Source organism: Sinohyriopsis cumingii, unplaced genomic scaffold, assembly GCF_028554795.1.
Source record: "Sinohyriopsis cumingii isolate HCF-2022 unplaced genomic scaffold, ASM2855479v2 utg001770l, whole genome shotgun sequence".
In the NCBI taxonomy this organism is placed as follows: domain Eukaryota; kingdom Metazoa; phylum Mollusca; class Bivalvia; order Unionida; family Unionidae; genus Sinohyriopsis; species Sinohyriopsis cumingii.
The window spans coordinates 218,289-236,835 of record NW_028316047.1 but is presented as its reverse complement, the minus strand read 5'-3'; the positions used below and the strand labels follow the sequence as shown (position 1 = coordinate 236,835).

General features: G+C 36.8%; 1 long non-coding RNA gene across 5 annotated transcripts; it reads right to left on the bottom strand.

Moving 5' to 3' along the window:
- Nucleotides 1-231: 231 nt before the first annotated feature.
- Nucleotides 232-17,936, bottom strand: LOC149771565 (uncharacterized). Of its 5 annotated transcripts, none has more exons than XR_016418209.1 (6): nucleotides 13,347-13,696; nucleotides 2,970-3,091; nucleotides 1,921-2,117; nucleotides 1,263-1,420; nucleotides 961-1,067; nucleotides 232-508 (listed from the first exon to the last, which is right to left on the bottom strand). It is a non-coding gene; the product is annotated as an uncharacterized LOC149771565 (long non-coding RNA). The 5 variants fall into 5 exon arrangements; XR_016418210.1 differs by lacking the exon at nucleotides 13,347-13,696 and adding an exon at nucleotides 3,406-8,024 and having other exon boundaries at nucleotides 2,970-3,059; XR_016418212.1 differs by lacking the exon at nucleotides 13,347-13,696 and adding an exon at nucleotides 3,406-4,101.
- Nucleotides 17,937-18,547: the final 611 nt, after the last annotated feature.

Below are 18,547 nucleotides of genomic sequence, written 5' to 3'. Positions count from 1 at the left end.
ACATATAAAACCTATATGCAAATCTGATGAAAGCTGCTTGTGTTTCTGAAACACATATTCCATACTGGTGGCAAGAATGTCCAAGTCTACATTACAAAAATGAAAATATTACCATCCATCTAGGAGTTGCAAATGTATGAAATCCTCTTGTTGGGTAGTTTTACTAACAGGCTTTACAGCAGGGCCTTCGATTAGATTTAAATGTGGCAGGTAAGTTGACAAAGTAGGGTGGGGGGTTGGGGGGACCTACCCCAATGGGGATAATTCATTTTTTTTTAAAGTAGCATGGTGTAAAGTAAAAGTAGATGGGCTGATAAGGAATCCACTGAATTTACAGACTAAAGGTTCAGACATTTGTTTTTAAGAGAAAAATGAAAGAAGGAAACAATACAACAGATATTTTAATATGACTTTAATGTTTATTTTCTAGATTTAATTAAGATTATGAATCAGAATCAGTCTCCAACTCCACTGTAAAGTTTATATATTACTTCTTCTGCTCAGGCACCTGCAAATTAAAACAAAATTGTAATGCTTAAATAAAGTCATATCATCTCAGCACTAGTTACATATGCAGAAGTCATGTTAATCAGCATTATAAAAATGTATGAAATTTTCTTCACTGCACTTGTGCTTCCCTTACTATCGTTAAGCCATGATACAAGATAACTTTGCACTTACTTGTCATTTCTGGCAAGTGGATGGTGCAATCAATTTGCACAAAGATGAATTTATTTCATCCAAATATTTCATGTGAATAAAAATTCCAAATGGAGGCACTTGTCCGATCAGACAAGATATATGCATATTGTAGTTAGCTGAACTCTAGCTCTGATAGTCCTGGGCAATAGGATAAGCTGATTTTGTTATCAGTTTAGAAATGCATCCGCTTTGCAAATACTATGCTTTAAAAGACGAAACTGAATTCAATATTGATGAAATAAGAGTCATTTGGATTACCTTGTTTTTTATCATTCTGAGTTGGTTGGGTGCATATTTGAGGGTCTCTGATATGGTCTCTTCCATTCCATTTGCCTTTGCTTTGCCATTAGTTTTCAAGCAGGCTTCTGCAAGAGTAATACAATGTTTTAAAAAAGTTTCACAACAAATGATGCATTGCATTTTTCTAAATGCCAGCAATAATCAATGGAATATTTTTAAAACATGTACTTTGAAATGTGGTCTCAAGTTACTTTATCAATTCATTTAAAAATCTCTGGCAAGTCACATGAAAAACACAATTTAAATCAAGCCATACTTACTTATCAAAACCTGACATATCACAAGCTCTTGAAATGCTGTTTTACCTTTACGTTCCTTTGGACTATACTCTGGCCAGTCTTTTTGTTTTAAGCTTTTTCATCATCCTGCAGACACTATCCCCAATTGCAAACCTGCCAAGGGAGCTCAAGTAGCATATCTGAAAATAATAATAATAATAATATTACTATTTTCTGATTTTGATATTATTATTAGTAGTAGTATTTCATGATCGATGTGACAAAATATGCTTGTATATAGTTATTTTTTGCCATGGTTTTGCAAGCAAATTTAATTTCTCTAACTTGAAAAAAATTTGATAACATTAACTATGCAACACAATGTGCTAATAGCAATTATAAACCAAATTAACCACCGTGAATCTATTAACTTCATAAATGACATTCACTCAAGGATTGAATTAAAGTAGCCACATAATATGTAATAGTGTATATGTAGTAAAATACATGTTACATGTTCATCTCTAAACATGTTTTGGCCTACATCCGTAAGACAAAACAGCCGACCACTACATGTTCACCCCACCACCAAAAATAATTATACAGGCACTGCAGAACTTGTATAATGCATATTGAGGTTCACAACAGCAAATAAAGGTTATAACAGTTTTTTTAAATAGAAAATAAAGCCCCAATTTACCATCTTCTTGGAGAGTTTGGGATTCTCCTCCAACCTCTGGCAAAGGCCCTCTAGTTCCTCCACTGAATCACATGGCATTGCAAGAATTTCTTCTCTATATTCTGTGTCTGGGCCTTGTGTATGAACTTGGAGGGCCAGCTGCTCCAACAAATTCTCAATATTTGTGTCCAGTTTCATAAGTACATTGAACTGGAAATCTGTAACAGATTTGTGATGAAATTAGTTTTGAAAGATCAAGATCATTATTATAAACTCCTTAAAAAGATCTGTACAGTGAACATGGGTTTAACAATGAAATATATTTATGGAATGAAATATATGTTTTTTGTACAGTTTATATGAAAACTTTTCCCTATAATCCTTTATTTTTTTATTCCCTGGATATGTTGTTTCACTGCTGGTGTCTGTAAAGTCTGCATTCAATGTAGATGGTTTAGGCGTCTGACTTACACAAGACAATGGTATACATCAGAAAGAAAAATAAAAAAGACAATGGAATGATGAACAGTCGACACATCAATGAAAAACAATTAATTGTTTATTTGCACAAATAAGTCTTGAACAGCATGTTTTATGACCTATAATTTAATTAATTAACATCTCACAATGTTCTGAAATAACAGTATCTAAGCTAGAAGAGCTTGTGCTTTCATGTCATAATCTTCCATTTTGCAAACAAATTTTGATGTTGAATCAATGTATATGACCTTAGCATTGAACACTAACATTCAAAATGTCTACAAGATGACAAGACTATTATCAACTGAAGTGACAACAAACCAATGAGTTTTACGTGCACTGAACATAACCATTTTTAAATGCTACAAAACGTGTTTTTAGTGTATGGCCACAAATTACCCAACATTTTGTCAAACATAAAACAGTTCTACTACATTAGGTGAGAATTAAATTCATAAATACAGTGTATAATTGACCTACTCGTATTTAGAGAGCTGTAAATGAAATAAGAGATTATATAAAAGTCAACACCTGTAGTATTTGTTTCATTATTCTATAATATACATTTTTTTTCCATCCTCAATACTTACTACTTGCAGAGGAACTGGCAGAGAGAAATCTTTATATTCTCCACTCCAGAGTGGATGGGGATGGTGATGGTGTTGTCCTTCTGGATGCAGCTAAGATTATAAAGATTATCACTACTCCTTAACTGCAGTAAAAAAGAAACAAAGAAACCAGACTGGATTTTTTGGCATATAAACAAAATGCATACTGGTTGCAATGACCACTGTATATAAAGCAGTGATACAATATATCACAAAATGCATTCTTTTTTTAACAAAACATCTAATCTCATATATACAGCATCATGAGTAAGTAAGTACTCTTAAACACATCTTATTAAACAGACAGAAAAATGATGAAATTTATACATACTTTTGATAAAGAATTTCCAATTGTGGCATGGTATAAAAGCAATTGATAAAAAATAAAAAGAGACCAGATAAACTAAATAGAACATACCAGCAGGATAAGAGGAAATCTTGGAGTCTGCAAAATACTCTCCATTTCAGGAGGTTTTGGATGAGATGGCTGACCAGAAAGGTTTCCACTTGAGATTTTCATCTTTAAATAATCATCCTAGAGTGCACCAAAGTCATGTGAACTTGATCCAATTCCAACATTACTGCTGCTTGAGTGCTTAGATCAAGTATTGCCTTCACTAACTGATGTTATTAATACCTCTCTCTCATCAGCATAATTTCCATCATTTTTCAAAACTCCCATTGTAAAACCTCTGCTGAAGAAACTAACACTACACCATAAGGATTTAAAGAACTACTGCCCGGTTTCTAATCTCCAATTCATATAAAAAATCTTACAAAAGGTTGTTCAATCCCAGCTTGCATCTTGTCTGAATTCAAACAGTCTTTTTAGCAATGTACAATCTGCATATCGCCCTTGCCACAGGACACAAATTGTGTCTGCAAATAGATTACACTCCAGCCCAGTTGATGTATGTTGTGGTGTTGGACAGGGGTCTGTCCTTGGACCTGTTCTCTACACTCTATACACTCAGCTGCTCTCAAGTGTCATAGATCATCATCCAGTGTCTCACCAATTGTACACTGATGACACCCAAATATACAAATCTAGCCACTCAAATGAAGTTGATGCTACCATCCAAGGTGTAGAGATGTGCGTTTCTGATGTGAAATCATGGATGACTTGTAAAAAGCTGCAGATGAATGATGATAAAACTGATGCCATTCTGATCACAACACAAAGACTTTCTCATTCACATCCTTTACCTCACACAATAAATATCAGCAACATCCATATTAAATTCACACAATCAGTACAAAACCTAGGTGTTACTCTGGACAGTACTCTCACATTGCACCAACATATCATGAACATATGCAAGGCTGCATATCTTGAGCTGAGACGCATCAGCTCCATTCTCAGATATCTTTCAGTTGATGCCACTAAAACACTTGTTTGTGTGTTCATTACTACTTTCAAGACTGGACTATGGTAACTCAATTCTGTCTGGTTCATCTTAATATCTACTGCAGAGACTTCAAAAAGTTCAAAACATAGCTGCTTGGATCATACTTAGAGTACCACAATCAGAGCACACCTCCCCGCTGCTCTGTACCCAACACTGGCTATCCATTCGATCCAGAATCAAACACAACATTAGTTCTCTGTGCTACGTTTCACTGACAGACTCTAGTCCAACATACCTATCCGACCTCACCTATGTGTACACACAAGCAAGATACTTACACTCCTCTTCCGACAATCATATACTCATTATTCTCACTATGAAAACAAAGTCACATGGACAGCATTCTTTTGCATATCAGGGCCCAGCAACATGGAATGAATTGCCCACTGAACTTAGACACAAAGACGCAGTGATCCCATTCAAGAGTGCTCTCAAAACTACTTATTCTGACTACAAAAACAAACTTAATGACTTAATAATGTTAACTACCTTAAATATTCTCAGCATGTTTTTTATGTTTTCTAATTTCATGGTGTTTGTTTTTGTAATCATATCATTGTGTATGTTTTTATGTTGTCTAATGTTGCAAAGCACTTAGAGCTTCTAAAGATTAGGCGCTATACAAAGTCCTCAGTATTATTATTATTATATTTAGCTTGGATGAATATTTTTTAAATCAGTGGCCATAACTAAAAAATGGGATTTTGTTTTATGATCATAAAAGTATGTTGGACACCATCCATGATGTACAATGCTGTCTGACATTTCTATGCACCTAAGGTTTCCATCTCAAATATTAAAGCAAAATGCATACCGAATTTGACAGATTGACGAAAATAAAAAAAAGCAATGCTTACCATTTGAAAAGAGGCAATTGTCACTAGAATATTCTATTCAAAATGATATTAATTTTGGACACAGGGGATACCACCCCCATGTTTTCCTGACTCGTGATATGTCGGCCTATTCTGTGCACAGCTTTAAAAGATGTAATGTTTATCCATCGAGCTATAGAAATGAAATACACTTACTGTAGACTGTTTCTGTCAGCAGTTAAGTTGAGTAATTAGGTCAGGTTTATAGCTAGTTTACAAAATTCAATGTAGAATGCCAATAAATGACAAGATATATTTTTGCAAACTAAAGTGATCTTGAAAAAAGATTAGTAAAGTTTAACATTTTATAAAAAATAAGCTATTATGTGGAAAAGAAACAACAATGAAATAGGATGCAATGTGTTTACGTCTAGTTTTGGAAGGTACCGTCTCTAAGGTACCGTCATAATTGTACCGTAGTTTAATGGGTGGAAAGGCCATTGAAAGGTAAGGGCAGTGCGGAGACCATCGAGTATGTTCCAGAAGAGCTGAATCTTTGTAGATACATAGATCCATTCATAACTTCAGTCCGCAAGCGAAACACTGTACTTCGTATCCCAATCCTGACTCAGGTCCGAAGTAGACAAATCCTGTTCTAGCTAAAACATACGAAGAAGGTAATCCTTCCCTATCCGTAGGCCATTTTTGAAACGTGTCCAATCGACGGGCACAATCACAATAGTCAGGTAAGAAGACTGGAAAATGGTAGGGTTTGAACTTGGAGTTCTCACTGGATTTCTCACTCGATTCTTGCTGTGGCGAAGTCATCCTTCTGGTGGGTGGCTATCCTCTTACAACCAATGTTTTATACCGACATGTCCATACGGCAAAGTAAAGTGGGTGGGAAGCCGCACTCGCTTCTGCTACACGATTTGATAGACTTTTTCCAAGGGTCGACTGACGATGTGGTGTGTGGGTAAACGTACAATCTTGTTGGGTTGATAGGTGGTCACTTTCTCTAGACTGCAAGGCTTCTTTCAATACGCCAAAGTTGACCACTCGACTGGTACGATAATTCAGAGTAAGTCCTTTCACTTTACACTTCGTGTGCACTTCTCCTTGTTTGTCCCAGTATTCGTAGCCGTAATTTTTGGGACCGCCACTGACGAAACTTAGAATCTTGTCATCGGGGTGCTCGTCTGTCCAGGCTCCTAAACGGTCTCCTTCGATGTCAGGGTGCTGTTGACTCGGGTGATCGATATAAATGCAACTGTCCATGTCAAAGTACAAGACACGTTCCCCTAACAGTTCTAAAGCTTCGTACAATTTTAAGCGAGCATGAGCTGTCATGTAAGCTGCAATGATGACATTTCCAAAGGGGTCATCTTCTACAAAGTTCAGATCTTCTTCGTAATTCACCAAGATCAAATCCTCACGAACGACATCCACGTGTTTCATGAATTTGGCTTTGTCGTGAATCATCTGAAAGTAGCGGGAAGGTTCGGTCAAATACTCCATCTTGGGTAAACACGGTCATTGTGCCATTTTACCCCACAAGCAATTTAACATCACTTTGGCAAACGATCGCCTGCCTTCGTTTTTCTCAATGTGATCTTAAGTAATGCCTTCTTGTGCCCAGAATTTATCTCTGAATGTCTTTTGGTCTTCGGGAGTGTGACACCAGGACAGATAGCCACTGGCTTCTTGCTCAGTTTCAAAAAGGCATCCACGTAGTCTGCGAAAATGCCTTTCTGCGTGGGGTCACCCTTGTGGAATTATTGTGTCTTGGGAAAGTGGCAAATTTCGTACACTTCTAACAGTTGGTATCCCATGTTCAGAGCTTTGAACAATTCTACGCTGACCCATGTCCCCGTCAAGGCCCGTTCTTCCTGGGTGTGATGACAAGGTTGATCTTGGTTGCACGTTTCAGCACAAGTACGGCACAAAGGAAACATAAGTTTGCCTTGGCAATGGCGAGGTAAGACGGGATGGTATAGGTTCGTGGGAGGCAAAACTTTGCACTTGATCAAGCCTTCGTATTGTCAAATGTATTTTAGGTCGATGTGTTCGGTGAACAATTGTGGGTGCCCTGCAGAAAGCAACAATATTTGCACACGTAGGGATACAGTGAACACACGTCCAAGTATTTGATTTCTTCCCCTTTCTCTTCGTCAGCTTGGTACAGCAAACAGGTGGCATTGGTCCTTCCTCCGTACAAACTATCACTTGGGTTCAGGGGGTCCATGAACTGGTAACTTTCCATGAGGCGTTTAAACTCGGGATCGGTGTTCAAACGGTGATTGTATTTGTGTTCCCACATTTCCACCACTTGGTATCCTTCCTGTTCTAACTTTAGGCGTCGCTGACAAATGGCCTGGTACAAGTCTTCCATGGTTTGTTGTAATAACTGATTTTTAGTGCCGCGGTCAGGGTAACAGACGGGACATCCGTGAAATAAGCAACCGTTAAACTCGTACATGATCTTGGGGTTTTCTAAGTCCCAGCCATCGACCGAATGCATTCCGATGATCTTTTCGCCCTGTCCGTTGCGGGCATACTGAATCCATTTGTCTTCTTTGTCGCACAAGTAATGCAACCAGCATGGGGCTTTGACCGAGTATTGACGTTTGACATAGTTGGTCGTTTGAGGACTGATGACAGCCACAGTGTTTTCAAGCATGAATCGTTGTCGGTAGACTAAGGAACACGCTTTGGCAATGGTGCAAGCCTCTTTTAAATGATCAACCCCTCCGTGTTCCATGAACAGTTCTCGAAATTTTCCACAGCATCGCCGTAAAATGTCCACGTCAGAACAACGATACTTTAGCATTTCTTCCTGAAAGTCGAAAGGGTCGGAGGCGTGAGCCTGGTACCAAGCGTAGAAAGTTTCTCGTTCGGTACGCATGTTGTCAGGGTCGTAATAGTGAGCCTGAGGCAAATGGGGTAGAACTGCGTGTTGATTGGCTTCTGTATTGAAAAAGTGTGGAAAGTACCCTTTAGCCATTTCTGTCATTCCAAACATTTTAGGCATTCGACTCAAAGGCATGGCTAAGTAGCTCATCGAATCTTTAAACTGCACTTGTCCCACTTGCATGAAAATGATTTTGGCTCTGTTCAAAGTGATTTTAGGACGCTCGATGCCACGTTCCGTATAACATCTCAAAAGAAACTGTCCATCGTATCCGGAGAAATTGTGAGCCATCACCGTGGCATGGTGATGACATTCTCCATAATAATGTTCGATGTCCTCTTGGCTCCACGTCTTGTCGATGGGGTCTAAGACCCATTGTGTGAAATCGGCTAGTGTGTTCGGTCCTTGAAAGATTTTTTCACGCCCTCCAGGAATCTTACTGCATTGAGGGCAATAACTCAAGATAGGTTCTTGAATCACTTCTCGCACGCTCGATGAGCCACGCAGAAATTAGGAATGTGAATACCGGTCTCTTGCATGCATTCGAAATCGAAAAAGATGAAATTGCCTTTCTTCTTCTTGTGACCATCCTCTTTCTCTGGTTGGGATTGGTATTTTTGCATGTAGCATTGGTGTTCCAAGTCCACGATGCAGTGACAAATGTGACATTTTTTCTTTCCTGAACATACGTGTGCCTTGGTACTGTTGATACATAGACCTTGTCCACACATTGGGCACAATCTCAGGAGTTGACAAGCACATTTCTTCTGTGAACCTTGCATCTTCAGATGTTGTTGGTAACAGGCAGGGCTGACAAATGTGCGCAGACAAGCAGGACAATGCACTGGTTCTTGCCCTTCGCTCAGACAGGGTTGAGAGGCCAAACATCCTGAGCATTTCGATCCACAATGTTTGTGTTGCTCTCGATTATTATAACCATCATAAGTCACATTTCTCACAGTAATATTTGTATCCCAGGAATCCAGTGATAGTGGTAATGGCATCGAAATGGTCATCGTGATGATAGAGGTGAATGTATTTTCCATCCTTAAAGTCTTTCCCTCGAAACAACAGAGACCCGCGCACTTCTTGAGGGTGCACTTTCAAGGTGTATCGTGGAGCTAGGGCATCTTGCAATTTTTGCATCTCAGGAATGTCACAGGATGTGTCTTTGGACAGGCATGCTTGTTGTAACAGAAGTTCTGCTTCATTTCGTTGTTTGGCTCGGTTCGATTTTCGAATGTTCTCCCAGGCTCTTTTCCATTCTACCGTGTCGTTCTTGTCGGCATAGGTTCATCCCACCACGATGGCTCGGGCTAAACACATGTGGTCTTGAAAATTGTTAATTTGGACAAGACTTGTTTTGGTAATGCGAAGGTTGTTGACCAATAAGGTCTTTCTGCATTGTCCGGTCCCTTGAGGAGGAGAGACGTGGGTCATGTCCAGTGTGGCTTTTCCATCGGTGATGTCAAACTGGTCATTAGATTGTTGCACGTGTTGAATCTTGTCCATGACTTTGGAAGTGGTCAATTCTGCAGGGCTGCTTAAACTCGATCCAAACAGGGGATTTCAAGCCGTCATGTTGTATGGAAAGTCTCAAGCGATCATCTTCTTTGGGTTGACATTGTCGCTTGAGTGTGGTAAGCAAAGAATCCCACATGTCGGTGATGAACCCTTCTGCTTTCTCTAACAGTACTTCAGACTTGAAATCTTTAAACTTCACTGTGTATTTGTAAGCCGTAGTTCTAAATTTTCTAGAGGGACGTTTTTCCGTCTCTCGAATGTCATAGTACTTTTGAGGGTTGACTAAGGGTGGTAAACTTTGTTTAGAGGGTTTGGATTCTGGTTCACTCATGTCCTCTACAAAATCACTGGCATGAATTTGTGCCAAGACTTCAGCCCTGGTACGAGGCGATAGATCACGTTTCTGCCTCTTACTTTCTTCTTCTTTCTTCTCAAATGAATTGGATCATTTCATCTCGATAGCAAAAAGTCAAATGACTAAAGTTTAAACACCATGGACTAATTTATAGTCATAGCAGACCAGCGTATATAAAGGGTATGTGTCTTGTCCTTTCCCTATTCATTTCACTCTCAAACTGAGCACAACGATGGAAGAGACTACCAAGATCGAACGTTTCATCAGAGCTTTGCGAGGGGTCATTAGAAAATTCTCTTCAGACCAGCCGAGGGACTACTCTCCTTCCTTTCAAGATAAAAGTCAAGATACTTGCTATATCTGTCAGAAGAAAGGGCATTGGTCTTCAGAGTGTCCAGACTGTCAAAAAAGAAAAAAAAGGGGTTAGAAGAGACAAAAGACAAGATACCTGTTATTGTTGTCAAGAAAAAGGACACTGGTCACCAGACTGCCCAAAAAAGAAACAAGAGGAGTCAGAAGAAGAGAGGGATTCTTCAGAGGAAGAGGAAGAAGAAGAGGAAGAAAACAGACAGGTGAAGAAAAAGAAACAGGAGAAGAAAAGAAGGGAAGAAAGTGAGGAGGAAGAGGAGGAAAAGACTATGACGGTGAAGAAATTTAAGAAAAGAGAGAGTGAACAATGAGACAGAATAAGTCTATGAACTTTTTAAAGTGCTCTGTTGTGAATTGTGAATTGTAAATATTTATAAAAGAATAAATTAATTATAAAAGGTAAGTGTCTTTGGGTTTTGATTTTAAAATAAGAACCTACACTCACGCACACTCATACACAGACAGGTACTATTGGGTAAAATGTTTTTCTTTAGTTATTGGCAATTTAAAGTCTATCTCTTTTCGAGAGACGTGGATGGCCCTGAAAATGGCCTTTTTTGGTGTAAGGGGTGAGTTTAAACAATCAACTTTAACTGTCTTAAGCCTTTGCCATGGCCAAGGCCTACTTCTGGACTGCGTACTGTTGATGATGATTTCGTTGAAATCACTAAGGGTGGTGCAGTAGGCGTAGTCACAGGGTTGGAGTGTTTAGCTTGGGAAGGTCATATTCTCTTCGGCCGTAATAAAGAAGTCTGATACATTTGTTTCAGACTTCTTAACTCCGCTAAAATGTCTACCAGTACCGTGACCGTTTGATTTTGACACCCTTGTTTCTTTGCTGCTGCTTCTTCTTCTTCTTGTTTTTTTCTTACCTCTTCTTCTTGCTGCTGTTGCTGTAGGAGAAAAGCTTGTTCCGCTTCCTTTTGCTGTTGTATAAATTTCTCCAATTCTTCTTTCTGTCTCTGTCTAAAATTTTCCATGTGCGGTAATGAAGGAGAAGGTGACGAAGGTTCAGGAACAAATTCTTGCAAGGTAAAAAAATCCACAAAATCCCAATTCACCTCTTCTGAAAGTAAGTCTGGGTTCCCTTGGGTAGTCTCCACCATCAGTGCACCCCAACTGATCGTTTTCTGAGTTTCCGTCATGTTGAAAAACTGTCGCTTAGATTGACTGCGCACAGGCGCTAGCGAATCTATATAGACTATGTGACGTCACAGACTGCTCTCTTCGGATTGGACGTTGGCTGACTGAATTTTGTAACGCGTGTTTGGATTGGTCAACAAACTCAATCCGTTTCAATCCTTCCTCTCCCTATAAATAAGTACAGTTCACTGCATTCCTTCACCTGTTACTCAGCACCCCAACATGTGGACCGACGTACAATCTTCAACGCTTGTGGCTTCGATGATGTTCTGGACGGACATATCAATGTATGTCCGATCCAACTGGACAGTTATCCACAGGACAGACACCAGCCTGTGGATGCGAAGAATCTTATGTGGAGCATCAAGGATGCCTCAAAAGAGTCTTAATCTATGGTCCTGCAGTCAGGCGCAGCCTAAGGTCAAGAAGAAGATGTCACAGATGCCCTTTATGTTAAGGGTATATTAACATAAAACCAAAGGCCATTTTTCAGGGCCATTCCTATCTCTCGAAAAGATCTTGACTTTCAATTGCCTACCCCTTTTTTTTATTTTTTTGTTTAAAAAAATAATAAAAAAATAGAGACCCCTCCCTATTTCAATTTTCGCCTGTTCCATTTTCATAGACCCATCAGGTCGGGACCTTATTAAAATAGGGTCCCGACCCTGTTCCATTTCCCCTAGTCCCAAGACAGTCCCACGATTTATTCCCCATGTTCAATTTCCCTTGTCCCTAGAGTGAATAGTTTTTTTCTTTCTCCCATGTTAAATTCCCCTTGTCCCTAGAATGGATATTTTTTTTCTCCCATGTTAAATTACATAGTCCCCAGAGTGGATATACCCTTTTTAACATGGAAGTTCCCTAGTCCCTAGACCGTCCCTATTCACTACTACCATTGTCATTACCAGCCTGAAACCCAATTTAATGCCATTTGTATAAATTCATTTCAAATAAATATTATGATATAGTTGAAGTGTAAAGTCAAGCAAGTATTCTGTTTGCAGATTTTACATTTTAGATATTATAGTAAAGTCATATTTTCTCTTGTTTAGTAAACTTTATTGCAAGTGGTTCCAAAATAGTAAATCTTATTTAATGTTCATTCACCAGAATAGGTATTAATATAATCCCGAATTAACTGTATGGTACTAAAATATACCCTGATCTTGTGTGAGATTGTAATATACAGAACTATACCTCAAGACAACAATAATATATTGAATTTATATTGTATCAAGACTGTTATGGTTATGAACTCCAACTTTATTCAGGTTTTTTCATAATAAATGATCATCTTGTGCTATGGTTGAAAAGAAATCAAAGTTCAGTTTAACTCCATTCTCTCCACATTTGTCAGTTGTTAAGAGGCATACTCATCCTCAGTGTTATAGTAAAATGTAATCTTATTTGGATCAATCTTGGTGGTGTAATATATGAATGGAGAAAGAATATTATCATCCAGATTAAAATATGTTTTATTCAGACTCTACTAAAATTTTTAGTTGGATATGGGTTACGGAGCCTGATGTGTACGAACAAAGCAATGTGTACCATGACCTTTTTAATTTAACATTTTAAACTCCTGCAGAAGAAAGAGATTTTTTAGATCCATTAAACTGTATTAACAAAAACATTTCTTCAGTATGATTTTCATTTACTTAGTATTGACAAAACTCATATTTTAAAGTTGTTTTTTGTGTTTGGTTTGGCCTTTTATGGTAAACCAACACAAGTAAGTTATTTAGTGCCAAGGCACTTTTAGTATAGTGCCTTGCCCAAGGACACACCATGGTAGCTAACCCAGGCTGGTCTGATGGTAGAATTTGAACCTACCTTATTTCACAGGTCCAGAAAGCTAACCACTGAGCCACTACAGCTCCCCATCTTATAGTGGAATGCTGGTATACTTTATGATCAAGAAGGATGGGTTGGGGTATGCATGTTGCATCTGAAAAAAGTGATGGAATTTTTGTTTACATAATATTTTAGTCATACAATATGAATCATTTTCTAAAGATTTAAGATGTATCAGATCAAGTTAAGAAAAATCATATATTCTGTTTCCTGGGAATGTACTAAAATTCACTGTTATTGTTTGATTTTTTGGTAGTAAGCTTACTTGGTATTTTTTTCTTTTTAACTTGAATACCTAATTTGTTAACATCCTATTCTAAATCTTCATAGTTCTGTCTATTAAGTGACAGCTGTTGATACTAATAGGGAAGTTTTTGTTTATATCTTTTGATTTTTGTGATTCTGGAAGTTGCAGTATTTGTTGTTGTATTATTAACCATTTCAGTAATTTAATGAATGCAGAGTATACTGCTCTATAAATGAAATTTAAGGGAAAATAATGTAAAAGTATGTATCACTGCAAATATAAATTGTTTAAAATAATATATCATTTATCATATGACTATTCAATTGTGGTAACTAGTATTCCATCCAATATCTATATATTAAAATATGTCTTTTCATACAGCTGGTGATCATTTAGATACAAGTCCAATTGAACATAATCAAATTATCAATGCAGGTGTTTTTATTAGTAGTAGTATTGCAAGTATAAGTGTTAGCATTAAGATTTCATATACAGGTATGATAAGTGTATCATAATGTTTAAATGATGCTCCTTGTTACAACATAAAATATGTTCATTGAAACAAATAGTTCACTGGTAAATTGGCAGCAAAGGTCTTCACTGAATTATGTTGCATAAACTATTTTACAATAAAACATATATGATGCATCTCAATCATGATGAATGTGAGGAGGAGGATTAATAATAATGCAATTTAAGTTATCTTCATAACATAAGTTCTAGCAGATGTGTAATTTTTATGTGGTTCATCATCAGTTTGAAACTGGTCTATGATTTCTGGATCTGGACATATCTGGTCCCATGCTGTTGTGCTGCTATGGTCTTTACAGTTCATTAGGATATCAGTTACACTTGGTTTACATTTAGAACCCCATGGGATGGAATGCCCAGTTTGAAACTGAGAGAATGGTTAATTATCCATAATATAACTCCTGCAGTTATTATTAGGTTTGATATCAAGGTCTTTCTTTAAAAGCTTTTCAACTCAGGTTCTGTTCTACCATACAGATAAATAAAGTCAAATTCAAGGCTTTCAGATTTGTCCAGTTTGTTTCATGTGTTGCGGCAGACAGACTGTATATTGCCACTGTACCAAATAAATATCAGTGCTTAGTCTGCTCTCAGTTGCTGTGGTTTGATTAGTTACAAGTGTCATCACATGTGACTAATTATTGACCAGTGTAATGAAACTTGTATAATTAGAAGGCTGTATTTAAAAGCTCTAAAGATCTTAAATGTGTGCTAGAGGGTAGGGTTAGCAGTTATACTCCCAATTATGTTTGTGATGAGCAAAAGCAGCTGCACAAATCTGAGCTTTTAGTTTGGTTCTGGTAGGGTCAAAGGATGCAGGTACATTTTACATTCATTTTTACTAGAAATAGCTATTTTCAATATTTTTCTGTGACAAGGCAACTAAAAGAATCAGTATGTGCCTTATGCATGAATAAAATTCACTAGTACTATAACAAATTAGCATACTTTTCATCACCCCTCTACCATCAAGATGTTTTTATATTTACCTCTGTAGCAGACACAAATAAAAGTCGGCAGCTCATTTGCAGACTAAGTTACGCATATGATCTCCAATGCTCATCTAACTGTAACAGGCAGTCACCAACAAGCCAACCTATTTCCATGCCTAACTCAAAGTAAATCTGAACCACATTATAGATTTAGCTTATGTGTAAATTTATAAATGCTAGGCTTGTGATAATTAGGTTCATGCCTTCTACCTTAAAATATAGAGGGATGTCAAAATACGAAACTATCCAGTGAGACCTATGATGTTAATTTTAATCCCTATGGGATTTGTGACATAAAAAACCCAAATGCTTTATGTATTAAAAAGGTAACTAATGGGGGCAGGATCTGCAGTGATTCAATGGTTAGTATGCTAGACTCCTGATAAAAATGTTTGTGTTAAAATCCTGTTATCAAGTCAACCAGGTTACCTACTGCGATGTACCCTTGCCTTACTCCAATTCCCTCAGTACTCAGTAAACAACTAGTGTTGCTGTACATAACAAAACCAGTCCATATTGATTTTACATATTTTACTAAATCCTGACAAAAATAATTCTCTAAATAAAGAATGATTAATATGTGATGGTCTCGCATGTAATCAAACTCTTCCAAGCTTTTAATGATATGAACCGATTTATCAATGTTTATCAAATTTGCATGAAAAACTATTTCTTATTTGTCATCAAATATGTTCAATGTTTTGATCATATAAGCATTTCTGCTACATTAGATCAAAATAATCTTTTTGTCAGAAATAGAGCCCTTATAGTATTTCCAAGGTCAACCAATCAGATGCAGAATTTGAGTTTAATATGAATGAATATTTTTTTTACAAAATTGCTCTTTTGCTATATCTTGATGAGATAAATCTATTCACCAAGTCTGATAAAATTAATGAGAAATAGTTTTAAGAGCAGTAGCAAGAATGGCTAGTGAGATGTAGAACCACCACATTATATGCATAGATTTTGCTTATAGCCTCAGACATACAAGCAAATAATTAAACAAGTCAGATCTAAATTGGATCATAAACACTGTTGTGCAAATCATAAGAAACTCTGCCAATCAGATGCAAGGTCACTTCACTACCATACCTTTATCACACTCATAATAAGCATCATTGTGAAACTTGACTATATAAGCCCAATGGCCAAGCACGATCAAACTTGAATCAGCAGTAGTGGTTATAACCTCATGTATTTGTATGCATCTTCACTACTTCAATCTAGATCTCATTTATATAAGCATGTATTCTAAGTTTAGTAAAAACTGCACTACATGTATAAATATTGCATGCTTTGGTAACATACTCAGATGAAAGATCACCTTATTATTATTAATGGTTAACACTCATCAAACTTCTAGGACAACTTAATGATTTTAGCCTATATTGTGGAAGCATGGCTTTTAGGCTGGTTAAAAACCTCAACTAATCTTATACATGATCACATGTATATACTTGGATTTTGCTCATTATTAGATTATCCAAGATGTTGATTTAAGCCCAAAACCAAGTTTTATATAAACAAATTGATCAGAACTATGGACTCCAAAGTAGCTAATTTCTAACTGTTGAAAGACAGAAGGGGATGTGAAATAAATAACACACTCTGGACCATTACATAAACCCACTTAGCCTTTTGACCAGTTGAGATAAAATAGCAACAATAATGTTAAATAAGATTGATAAATTATGTTTTCTCACATTACCTCTAGCCCTTTTCAACATGGATGGTATTTTTCTTCCACATATGTCAGCTCTTAATTAGTGGCCCTTTCCCATCATGAATGTTGTAGGTGAAACTCTCAGAATTAGGCTTTTTAATTTATATCTGTAGAAGAAAACAAACTATTGGTCTGCATATATCAATGTCACCATTTCTGTATTAGATTAAAATACCATGTGTGTGTGTGTGTGTGTGTGTGTGTGTGTGTGTGTGTGTGTGTGTGTGTTAATTTTAGAATTTAAGCAAACTTGTCTCCATGTGTTTATTTTAAAACTGATGATGATAACACATAACAGGTTCAATGGATAAAATGTTATTTCTTACTTCTTACAACTGCTCATTATATCTGAATTTACATCCAATGTTTGTTTTAATTAACATATTTGGGATAATGGGCAAATTATTTATTTTGTAGTTTATCATTATATCATTTACCAGTCTTTTATCATTCAAATATGTAAAATATAGTACCATTATACTGACTTCATATTCTATATGATATCTCAGCAATACATAGTAAGCAGATAAGTGCAAATAAAAATGTTCAGAATGTAAAATTTACTCCAAGCTCAAAGAAGATCAGCAAAAGATAATATCCAACAAATTACCAAACAAAAAGCGAAGTTAACGCAGTTACCTTTATTATGATGTCTCCAACACCAACGGTACTGTACAGCTACGTCTTCTGAGTTTTACCGTCATCTTGTCTTTCAAACCAGAATTAATTTCTTGAGCTCTTACAAAATGAAGAAACTTTTAAATACTATAATTTAAGCAGCTTCTTTACATGCCATCAGATAAATCATGGCACAGTGTTATGTCTGTCAGCAAAACGCAACTTCACATTTGGACGGCGCGCTGTGTGAGCATCGCCGACACAGCAACTGACATGAATTCTCTATTAGCAGACAATGATTCGGAATAAATCCTTCGCAAATCTAACATTCTCGATTTTTCATAGTTCCACTTTTCATTGTTGCATCTGTTTGATTGTACAATTGCTAATGATGTTCAATGAATCAACTTCAATTCATCTGCTGTCTGAAATCCCGGTTCAGTTGGTATTTTCTTCCGCGCATGATGCCGTGTAAATAATAGATACGGTCGACATTCAGAGTGGTTTAGGTTAATTTATTATTTTTCTTTATTAAGGTCATTTGCAGAAAGTGTTTCGCTAGGGTGAGAAAAAAAAATATAACAAAAAGAAAACTTTCTTTTCCAACGCTAATACTGTATATATTTCAATTTGTGATTGATGCTATAAATAAAAAAAATAATAATAAAGCATTTTAGCCCGTGGCTTCGGCACGGCACTCGTTTTTGTGGGTTTTTTAAAATGTTGTTAATGTTGTTTTGGGGTTGTTTTTTTGTGTGTGTACCACACTAAAAAACATACCAGGTATTAGGCCTAACGTAGGAAAAGAAATTATCCTCTATTTATTACTATTCTTACTGTCAAATGACGCAAAAGTGATCAAATTGATATTAAGATTTTGTTTTGTATAACACTTACCGCTCGTTTTCCTCGAGATAAAGTAGCCACTTCAAAATGATTATAAAATCTGTGACAGATGAAAAACGTGGTTTAAATAATTCGTAATCGCCTGCCTTAAAATACTGTAGGAATTTGCTAATGTATTTCATGGCCCTCGTTTGAATAGATACCAACGATCATGTATATC